At 46.7% G+C, this 10,709-nt stretch overlaps 1 long non-coding RNA gene across 9 annotated transcripts in view; it reads right to left on the bottom strand.

Annotated features, from left to right (window-relative positions):
- Positions 1-10,709, bottom strand: part of LOC147013532 (uncharacterized) — an 80,151-nt gene that overhangs the window by 14,232 nt on the left and 55,210 nt on the right. For 4 of the 9 annotated variants that reach the window (XR_015051360.1, XR_015051354.1, XR_015051359.1 and 1 more), the window contains 3 exons: positions 3,039-3,172; positions 2,225-2,303; positions 1,937-2,006 (listed from right to left, as the gene is read on the bottom strand). This is a non-coding gene — a long non-coding RNA (uncharacterized LOC147013532). Of the gene's footprint in view, positions 1-1,936; positions 2,007-2,224; positions 2,801-3,038; positions 3,173-10,709 lie in introns of all 9 variants that reach the window. The other 5 variants (XR_015051353.1, XR_015051358.1, XR_015051357.1 and 2 more) reach the window with 5 other exon arrangements.

Raw genomic sequence — 10,709 nt, 5'->3', positions numbered from 1 at the left:
GATTCCTTCACCATTGAGATCGGGCGAAACTTAAATATTGCACGATATCTCAAGAAGTTGTGGACGGATTCGGACGAAACTTGGTGGACATGTTGGGTGTATCACAAGGAAGAATTGATTCTATTTTGATGAAGATCCGGATCCAGATCCAGAGCTGATAATTTTAAAGTGATTCTTCACCATTGAGAGATTGGATGAAACCGATATATAGCAGGATATCTCAAAAAGTTGTGGACGGATTCAGACGAAACTTGGTGGACATGTTGGATGTATCACAAGGAAGAATTTATTCTATTTTGGTGAAGATCCGAATCCAGATCTGGAAACAAAATTATTTAATTTTTGAAGTGATTCTTCACCATTGAGAGATAAACGATATAGTATTGTACAGCATGATATTTCAAACATGTATTGGGCCCGATATGTTATCATGGATCAGGTATTACGTAGCGGAGGTATGCGCTCTACCGAGTGCCCTTCTGGTTTAGTTTGTTTTACTAAATGTGCTTTCTGTGATTGTTTAATTGATTTTACTAAACGTGCTTTCTGTGATTGGTTAGTTGGTATTACTAAATGTACTTTCTGTGATTGGTTAATTGATATTACTAAATGTGCTTTCTGCCATTGGTTAGTTGGTATTACTAAATGTGCTTTCTGTGATTGGTTGGTTAGTTGGTTTTACTAAATGTGCTTTCTGTGATTGGTTAGTTGGTTTTACTGAATGTGCTTTCTGTGATTGGTTAGTTGGTTTTACTAAATGTGCTTTCTGTGATTGGTTTGTTGGTTTTACTAAATGTGCTTTCTGTGATTGGTTAGTTGGTTTCACAAAATGTGCTTTCTGTGAATGGTTAGTTGGTTTTACTCAATGTGCTTTCTGTGATTGGTTAGTTTGTTTTACTAAATGTGCTTTCTGTGGTTGGTTAGTTTGTTTTACTAAATGTGCTTTCTGTGATTGGTTAGTTTGTTTTACTAAACGGTATACTGCCTGTGACTTAGTTCTTTGTGTCTCTCTTTCGTTTTCTATCTCTCTAAGTCTAAGCAGAAGTGAATTATTGCAGAAAGTTTTCTGTGAAACTCACTTGGCTGTGCCTGGATGGGTTTGAGGGTAGAGAAGCAGCAGGTGAAACCCGATTCCTATCCAGGTTCCCCCTGATGACTCCATCTTTGCCTTCTCCTGATCCGGGTTCCTTCTGACTACTCCAATGCAGTATTTGGTGCTCCGTTTGATTTGTTTGTGTTTTATTAAAGCCTTAACAATGCAGAACTAATTTGGTGAACTTTAAGAATTGTCGTTTATTGTCGGTGATTATGAAAATAACACTGAGCATGTGGATGGTAAAGTGGTCTCCAGGTGATCCTCCGCATGAATTGCAGCTGTCGTGTTAAAATGCAGGTGTGACATTTCATTACGGTTCATTATGAAATAATTTGAATTTGGAAACTGAAACCAAAGCATTATGCTGTAGAAGTGGTTAAGTTCAAATGGTAATGTTATTTGGTGACATATGCAACTCGATGTATCGAACGAGGCAATCTTATCGCAAACAGCTGATGGTTGTTGCTTATGGGGGGATAGACCACTTATCCTGCACACAACGGGGTGGGGTGGTGTGGGGGTCTGGGGGAGTGGGGATCAACTTATGTTGACAATTTTGTTTTCCTTGATATTCCAACACACGTGATGCTTTTTAAAGTAAAAATCACTCACTATTTTTTTCCCCCCATTAAAGGCCCAAGGTTTATGGTCGGTTGATTTTCACTTTGGTGAAAACGATGTCAAAGTGCAAATTTACCTTTACAAAACCAACAGATTTTCCATGACATTTGGAAACCAACATCATGGTGCACAAATGTCTGAACTTTGGTTTTTAGGACTTGTTTCATTGTTGGTATAGGGACACCAGTGAGTACTGAGTATGGTGAACTCAAAACTCACCAAGCACATATTTGCAGCTTAACCATGAGGGACAGTCATAATGTTCGAGATGCACCCGTTGTTCGGCAAACTAGAGGAAAAAAAGAAATACTGTATATACTGATGGAAGAAAATAAGGATGTAATTCAGAGATGAAAATGAAGGTCATTATAGCAAAAGTAATAAAATAGACAATGGGAATGGAAACCTCTTTTGTTTGGCAGAACTAAACCTATCCTGAAATAATGGGTTCACATCATGATAACATATCGATGTAAAGAGTAAAAAGCATGGTTGATGTCACCTTACTTGTTCACATATGGATTCAACACCACAACTGGTGAGTCACTGCACTGTGATCTTCTGATTGCAATTTCAAACCTTGACCCTGTTGAGTAGAGAGGTTTAATAGCAGGCGATGTCTGAGAAAGTTGTGCCATAGCCGCAATTACCAAGTCGGTGCGATCCGATCGCAGGAACGACCGAGAAGATTGGCCCTTCTATCGGCTGATGATGCGTGTGAACAGAGCAAAGTGTAGAGACAGTCCACTTCCAGACATGGCAGGATGACCTGGAGGTATGCAAGCTGGCCTCTGAGCCCATCTATCCTGAGTTTTGAATATCTGCCCAGCTATGAACTGTCATTCTGGTGTTCCGCAGGCAGGGCGATTCATCGGTGTGCACACCATCCCCGGATGGGCATTAAACTTGGCATCCCGTCTGCCAGCATTAGTTAGTGGACATTAAAGATCCCACTGTAACCTTCTCGAAGAGGAGGTGAGTTATTGGTGGCATCATGAACTAATTACAAATTCCTGCTCCAAACCCACAGGGGACACTCCATCAGCAGCACAGCCATGCTCCCAACAACGATGAAGTCACAGGCTGCATATATGAAACAAATGATGGATGGATGAAGTCGAATTTCAAAAAAATGATCTACTCTCGTCAAAAAAAAAAACATGCTTCAATCACAGACCAGCACTGGACTTCCATTTCAGTTACCATATTACAAATTATTCTTTATTAATAATCACAAATCGAAGACATAATTCTGCACGTGTATTCAAAGACGATGCAAAAAGGGAATGACACACAAAATATTGAATTTCAGATGTCTGACCTTTTCTTAACCCTTGGCCACAAAGAGCAGGTTACAGATGAGGACAATGCCGGTGCAGTCCACTGAGGGAGAGGGAAATCGGCAAAGTTTATCTCGTTCAATGGATTGGAACACAGGCTGCCAGGCAAAAACACCTGCAAAGAGAGTACATGGAGAGTCTCCTCGGCTTGGGGTTCTCTCACTCTCCATCCATGCTTTTCTCAGCCTCTCCAACTGTGTGCTCTTGCGGTTCACCCTTCAGTATCCCAACTAGCAAGGCACCACCACCACCCTCCACGCCCGTGTCAGCCCACCGAACATGGATGGCCGCTTAGTGTCCGGGGAGTCAAGGAAACGTAAAATGGTTAAGAATAGCAGATAGCAACGTGATTAATATAGTAAATCACCAGGATGAGTCACGAGGTGAGTAAAGTGTGTGATAGACGCCGCACCGTATTCTATACTAATAAATGTCAATGTGTGTGTGTGTGTGTGTGTGTGTGTGTGTGTGTGTGTGTGTGTGTGTGTGTGTGTGTGTGTGTGTGTGTGTGTGTGTATATCAGTGTGTCTCCTCCATAACTCCAAAACCATGAAATCTTGCCATCTGAAACTTTGCATGCATACCAAGGGAACTCCAAGGAAGTGCATGATTGACAATTGGATTTTGGGTTAATTAAAACACCCCTTTTGAAGATAATTAACGACCTTATTTAATTATATCCTTCATCGGACGCATCCCCGGACATCTCGCTCCACCTCGATGGGGTCTTAATTTGCTAATGTTTTTTTGGCCTGCTCAACAATGCCTTGACTTGGAACAGGCCGAAACAATTTCTTAACGAGAAAGTTTTTCGTTTTTTTTTCTCCACTTTCCTCACTCGCGTCATCAAATGCCTGTTCATCATCGCTATGAATTTCTGGGTATATTGCAATGCCTGTAAACGCCCAGAGATGCCAGTGTTCGTGGCTTCATTTAATTTGCGAACATTAATAACCGAGAGAATCTATTAAACAAAGCATTATTTGAAAATGTAAGCTCCAGATTTGAATGTATCAGCAGTTCCGACTCCGAAAATAGTGTTGATTTGTCCAATTCGGAGGTAGAATGTACTTCTCCCCATATACAGTACTCTCGTTCAACTTTGTCAGATCTATACAGGTGCGGACCGACTTGTCTTTCTTGGGCACCACACCATACCTGCACACCAGCCTGTGGACTCCTCTACTCTGCTGATGACCCCACTGTGTTCCGTCTGCTTTATTTCCTCCTTCACTTTTCCCGTCAAAGGGAGTGGGACTCATCTGGGCGTTTTCAGTGAGAAGGGTGTCGCATCTGGCTTCAGTTTAATCGCACATGGTTGCTGAACATTCCCTTGATCGCTGCATATCTTTGGGTAAGTCTCCTTTAACGTTTCACCATTAATGCTATCTCGCCTCTTTTGCAGTCTTCTCTCCATTGCGCAGTGTCTCGCTGACTACCCCAAGTACTCAGAGAGAAACTCCCCTTGGTCCAAACGGTGGTTTCTGGGCTTTGGTCAGGCTGCACTTGTTACCTCCCTTGTACTTGTTACACTCCTCTGTAATATCTCTGCACACATTCTCTGGGATGACAGTTACGTCGGCTCCAGCATCGATTTTAAGCTTCACTTTAACATTTCTTATGTGGATTTGAACCGACCATGGATCTTCTCCCGCTTCTACGACACCGAGGAAAAGGCTACTGTCCTCCGCAACAGCATGGACTGCTTTCGCCGAGTTGCAAACTTTTCTAAAGTGTCCCCTTTTCCCGCATGTGTGGCATGCTACTCCTTTCGCTGAGCACCGCCATTTTGTATGTGTTGACCATTTTTCGCACGTCGGGCAGATTCTCTGATCTGGCTTGCTCTGCTGTGCAGCTGGCCTAGCCTGCGCACATGGCTTTGCCTTGTACGACTGCTTGTGCTCGTTTGCCATTACAGCGTTTATCGCTGGTGAGCATTTGTTAGCACTGTTCACATCGCCTCTTATGTCTGTCTGCTGCCGCTTGATCTCCTCCGATTGCCTTGCCATACTTATTGCTTTAGCAAGGGTTAGATCCTTGTCCAACGGCATTCTTTCCAACAGTATAGTGTCTCTAGCCTGGTGATGGGTTAGTGGTTAGGGTAGCGGCTTGGGATCCTAAGGTCCTGAGTTCAAGCCCTGTTGGCTGCTGAATTTACACCAGAAGGTTGACTCAGCCTGTCATCCTTCCGAGGTCGGCGAAATGAGTACCAGTGTCCTGGTCCCGCTGTATGCCCCGGTTAGAATATGTGTACCATATCACTGTGTGTCGTAAGAGGCAACCAGGGTTGGCGTCAGGAAGGGTATCCGGCCATAAACCATTGCCTCAAGAAAAGTTAACCCCTGCTCAGCAGGGAAAAATGGCTGTAAAAAAACGGCTGTACCTCGTACAGTGTCTCTCAAACCAACTACTAATCTGTTTTGATGAGCTCATCATGAAATGGTCCATAATTGCACTTTTCGGCTCACGCATATAAGGATGTAACAAACGAGTCGACCGTCTCACTGACCAGTTGCAGTGTCTGATTAAATGTGGCCCTGTCATGATTTTTCATTTTTCCTTGGCACGGAAAACTTGTCAAAGCTCTCTTTAACGATGCTGTACTGCAGTCGTTCATTCTTCTGAGACGAAGTATTCAGATTGCTGGCCAGTCGAAATATTTCGAACCTTCGGTTCCATTTCTGCCATTCTTGTAGTTTTGAGAAGTCGGGTAGTGCTGGAGGCTGGATGGTGAAGGCGGCACTCGATGGTGCACTTGAATGCCGCTCCGACACTACGTTTTCACCGTCCATGTTTTTGCTTTCCCACGCTTGTCCACAGCGTCGACTTGGTTTCTTCAAAACTCTGCTGTTGCAGTATGCCTGGTGTTGGTTCAATGGCTAGAGTGGTGGGGTGGGCTTGGGATCTTAAGGTCCTGAGTTCATATCCCCCTCAGTTGTTGAATTAATACTAGGTGTGGTTGACTCTCTGCCTGTCATCCTTCTGAGGTTGGCAAAATGAGTGCCAGCTTGCTGGTATCCTGTGTTGGAGTGGTCAGGTCAGGTATGGGAACATGTGCCAGAACAGCACGTCGCTGCGTCCACTTTCCGCCGGTACTCCAGGGGCCTCCGTCTGGCCATCCCCCAAGCAGATGCCAGGCCCATCCCCATCTCCTTGAGATGATGGTCAACCTGTTGCAACCATGAGGCACGTGGTCGGCCCACTGGCCTCCTCCACTCATGAGACTCCCTCGCTGAGAGAATCTGGTGAGCAGGATCAGAGTCAGGAAAACGAGCCACATGTCCATACAGCCGCAACTGACGCTCACGGACTATGCAGGCAACAAATCTCATCCGAGTCTCTCTCAGCAACCGTTCGTTGGACACAAAATCTGACCAGCGATAGCCAAGGATTCTCCGAAGAGACCTGGTACCAAAGGAATTAAGTCTCCGTCTCAGATCCTTGGTCAGAGTCCAAGTCTCGCACCCATAGAGCAAGACTGGAAGTACCAAGGACCTGAAGACTCGGACTTTCGTCCTCCCGCACAGGTACCGGCAGCGCCACACCCCATGATCCAGTGAATCCATGACTCCCCAGGCCCGACCCAGACGTCTATTGACCTCTGACTCGCAGCCAGCAGACATGAATATCACTGCCAAGGTAAGTGAATCTCTCCACGACCTCAACATCCTCACCACAAAGAGACACAGACAGGACAGCAGCATCCAAGATGTCACCGAAAGCCTGGATCTTAGTTTTGACCCAAGAAACCCGTAATCCCAACGGCTCCGACTCCTCATTCAGCACCTCGAGGGCCCCCAAGAGGATGTCTAAAGTCTCCGCAAAGATGACTGCATCATCTGCAAAGTCAAGGTCCGAGATCTTGACATTCCCAAATGACGCACCGCAACTTGATCTCTCCGACATCCTCCCTAGAATCCAGTCCATACAAGTGCTGAAAAGTGTGGGGGCCAGTACACACCCCTGACGAACTCCAGTAACAACTGGAAATAAGTCAGAGATGGTACCACCACACTTCACAGCACTCTCAGTACCAGAGTAGAGTTCAGACATCAGATCGATCAGTTTTGGTGGCACCCCACGAAGACCAAGAATCCTCCAGAGGACATCCCGATTCACTGAATCGAACGCTTTACAGAGATCAACATAGGCTGCAAGCAGCCCCTGCCGAAACTCTCGTCTGCGTTCGGTGAGGACACGAAGTGCAAGGATACGGTCAATCGTTGACCTCTTTGGTGTAAAGCCTGACTGCTCTGGACGCTGGTGCTCAAGCAGATGGTGGCGAACCCTATCGAGAATTATCCGAGCAAAGACCTTGCCCGGCACTGAGAGCAGCGTCACCCCTCGGTAGTTGTTGCAGTCTTGGCGATCACCCTTCCCTTTCCAGAGAGGGACAACAAGGCCCCTCTTCCAGTCAGTTGGGATGATGCCTGTGTTCCAGGCAGAGCACAAAACTGCATGCAACGACATGAGTGCAGCATTTCCACCAGCCTTGAGAAGTTCGGCATGAATGCCACAGATCCCTGGAGCTTTTCCCCGTTTCAACTGGTTCACCGCAGCCCGTGTTTCCACAAGCGTAGGTGGACCACAGTTGATTCGAGGGTCAGCAACAGGGATTGTAACACCCTTTACGTCCAACTCGACAGTTGGGGGATCAGCCTGGTACAACCGCTCAAAGTAACCGGCCCAGCGGGCCTTCACTTCAGACTCCTCTGTCAAGAGCCTACCACTCTCTGCTCGAACTGTAGTGCTCCGAGGGATGGGCTTGGATGAACGTAATGCGCGAATTCCCCTGTAAGCGGGACGAGAATCACCTGTTCACAGGTGATGCTCTACCCCCTCACAGATTCCTCGCACATAGGCCTCCTTGTCCACCCTCAGTGCACGTACAGTTTTACGCCTCAGCTCCCTGAACAGCTCAGCTCTACCATTCAGCCTGGCCCTGCGACTCTTGTCAATGGTATCCAGTGTCCCTTGAGAGACAAATTCTTCTTTGCCCTGCGGTGAGCTCCAAGGCATCCACCGGCAACATCAAGGACGGTGGTTTTGAAGGCGCTCCACAACTCTTCAGGACCCCCCAAAGCACCCAGACCCCCCCCAAGTGTCCACTCAGCCTGTTCGCAAACTCCTCAGCTACTCTCTCATCCCTGAGCTTGGCAACATCCAGCCTCGGCTGGGATGGTACCATTCTCCAGGATTTAAGGTGCAGCTTTAGAGTTGCTACAACAAGCCTGTGGTCAGTATTGAGGAACTGAGCACTCCGGTAGACCCTGCAGTTCTGGATCATCCTCCAACGACCGTCAATGAGGACATGGTCAATCTCCTTTGCCACACCGCCAGCGTTGGAATACCAAGTCCAGCGATGAGCTTGTGAGCGCTGAAACCATGAACCAGCCACCCTAAGTCCATGACTTCTTGCAAAGTCAAGGAACTTAGTGCCATTCTGGTTCATAGTTCCTGACCCATGGGGACCAACACACACCTCATAACCGTCCCTATCAGTTCCAGTCGATGCATTGAAATCCCCCAAGACTAGAAGTGTATCTCCTCTGGGGCACTGATCAACCACAGACTCGAGCGTGGCGTAGAATGCATCCTTCACGGTGAGATCACTCGCCTCAGTCGGAGCATAAACAGAGACCAGGGAAATGACACCTAAGGAGTGACGAATCCTTAATCTCATAATACGCTCGTTGACCTGTGTTACCTCAATTATCATTGGGGTCAGCTTATTGAACACAGCTACAGCAACTCCTTGGGTATGGTAACCATCAGAGCGACCAGACCAATAGTAGGTGTAACCACCCACCATTATCTCGCCGCAATCCGGTCTCCGAAGCTCAGAGAGCGCTGCAATCCCGATGTCCAAACGCTTGAGCTCAGATGATAACAGAGACAGGTGATCATCCTCTCTTAGGGATAGGACATTCCAGGCACCCACCCGAAGGGACCGCCTCAGGTTAACCCAAGGAGACCGCCGTCTGGTGGACGACACCTCAGCACCACTCCGACACACTCTCCCGCAATCTGACCCAGGGATGTTACCCCGTGGTTTCCCTCCTATCAAAGATTGGGGGTCCCGAAGGCTTTGCCCCAATCCCGTCATCCGGTGAGCTGCCCTGCGAAGGGAGGCTGCACAGGAGGTACTCCCACGGAGTGGGTTTTCAGATTTTTTTGCGTTTTTGCGTTTTGCGGAATGAAGGGTTTTACGGTGGCCGGAGTGCAAATCCTGCCACCAACCTCCTAATAAGAAGTGACCCAACTGCAGGAGGACGTCCGCAGACACAGTTGGGTACTAGATATGGATGGCCGTTGGCTCACAAGGAACTCCTCCGCCCTTTGGAGTGGTGACCCGTCCAGAATTGTGCCCGATAGCCAAGGAGACTGTTTAGGCAGCACCAACACTCTACACAGAGTATGGTCCCAATGGATGGATGTTACAGCACTTCTGACACCATGCCGTGTTGGGGGTTTCAAAAACAGCGAAGGTTTCACTGTTTATTACAGTATAAAGCATCCAGGTCATAACTTGGGTATGGGCATAGAAATATTAGTCCAGTGTTATGGTCGTTCTGGTGTTGAACACAGAATTTCTGGTGGCCATCTTGGAATATGTATGATGGTACCTTCAAAGAAGTCGCGTAGCAGCAGTGGGGCAGAATGTTTTGCGATTAACTGCACAAACTACCAAACCAGGGCAAAATAATGTGGTCGAAGCTTCCACAAGTGAGTAGTGATTATTCATAATTTTGATGATAATCCGAATTCAGCTGTTATGAGATTGAGTTGCATGATTTATTCAGCGAGGCAAGTCAGCCTTGTAATGTCGGTGGCTTACAACTAGGTTGGCCTCACGGCTATCATTGTCATCATTACTGATTGTGTGGAAACCAATGGGACTGTGATTGCGTTTGATTAATTGGGACTGATGGTGGGTGGTATGGTCAGTGTTTGAGTTAGTATGACTCATTGGATCCTTATTATGTTTAGCTTGTGACGACACAGGTCCTCGTTTGTTTCCTACAATCATCATGAAAATTTCAAAAATGTTTGAAGGACTCTGTTGGCATTGGCTAATTGTATTTATTCTGGATCAAGTAATTAATTTTAAAATGTGGGAATCTCAGCCTGGGAGGGTGTAAGCGTTATCGTTGCGACTGGACAATTATCCGCAAACCCATGAGCCACGGTTCCTCATGTATAACAGTCATGGGCAACGGGGGGATTGAACCCCACACGAAACCACATCCGCTTCGTCAGAACCTGGCCGTGCAACTGTCCGCTCAGACCCATGAGCTTTGATTGAGAATTTTATCCCTCTTAACCCCAAAGCGACATGGATTATACTCAAACACCACTCATGATGTCATATAGTTACGGATTTGGAAGTTTACTGCACACAACATACAGGTCCTATAGATCAGTTATATCGGTAAGTACGTGTTGCCAGTTAGGGTCCCGTCCCTGGTCTAATTGGTGATTAAATGTAAATGCGCTGCGTAGTTATTTTGATAGTTCGGGTTTTTCTTTTATTTCAACACCAACATCAACGCCGACAACACCGCATGACCCTCACCTTCACTTCGCTTCCTTCACCTCGCTCTGACCGACGCCATTGTCTGTGTGCGTGTCAGCATGTACGTAGGTGGAGC

The sequence above is a fragment of the Eptatretus burgeri genome, chromosome 14 (genome assembly GCF_056783735.1).
Source record: "Eptatretus burgeri isolate ZD-2024b chromosome 14, Ebu_testis_v1, whole genome shotgun sequence".
NCBI lineage: Eukaryota > Metazoa > Chordata > Myxini > Myxiniformes > Myxinidae > Eptatretus > Eptatretus burgeri.
Note: the sequence above shows the minus strand (reverse complement) of the source record. Positions and strands in the feature narration are given on the sequence as shown.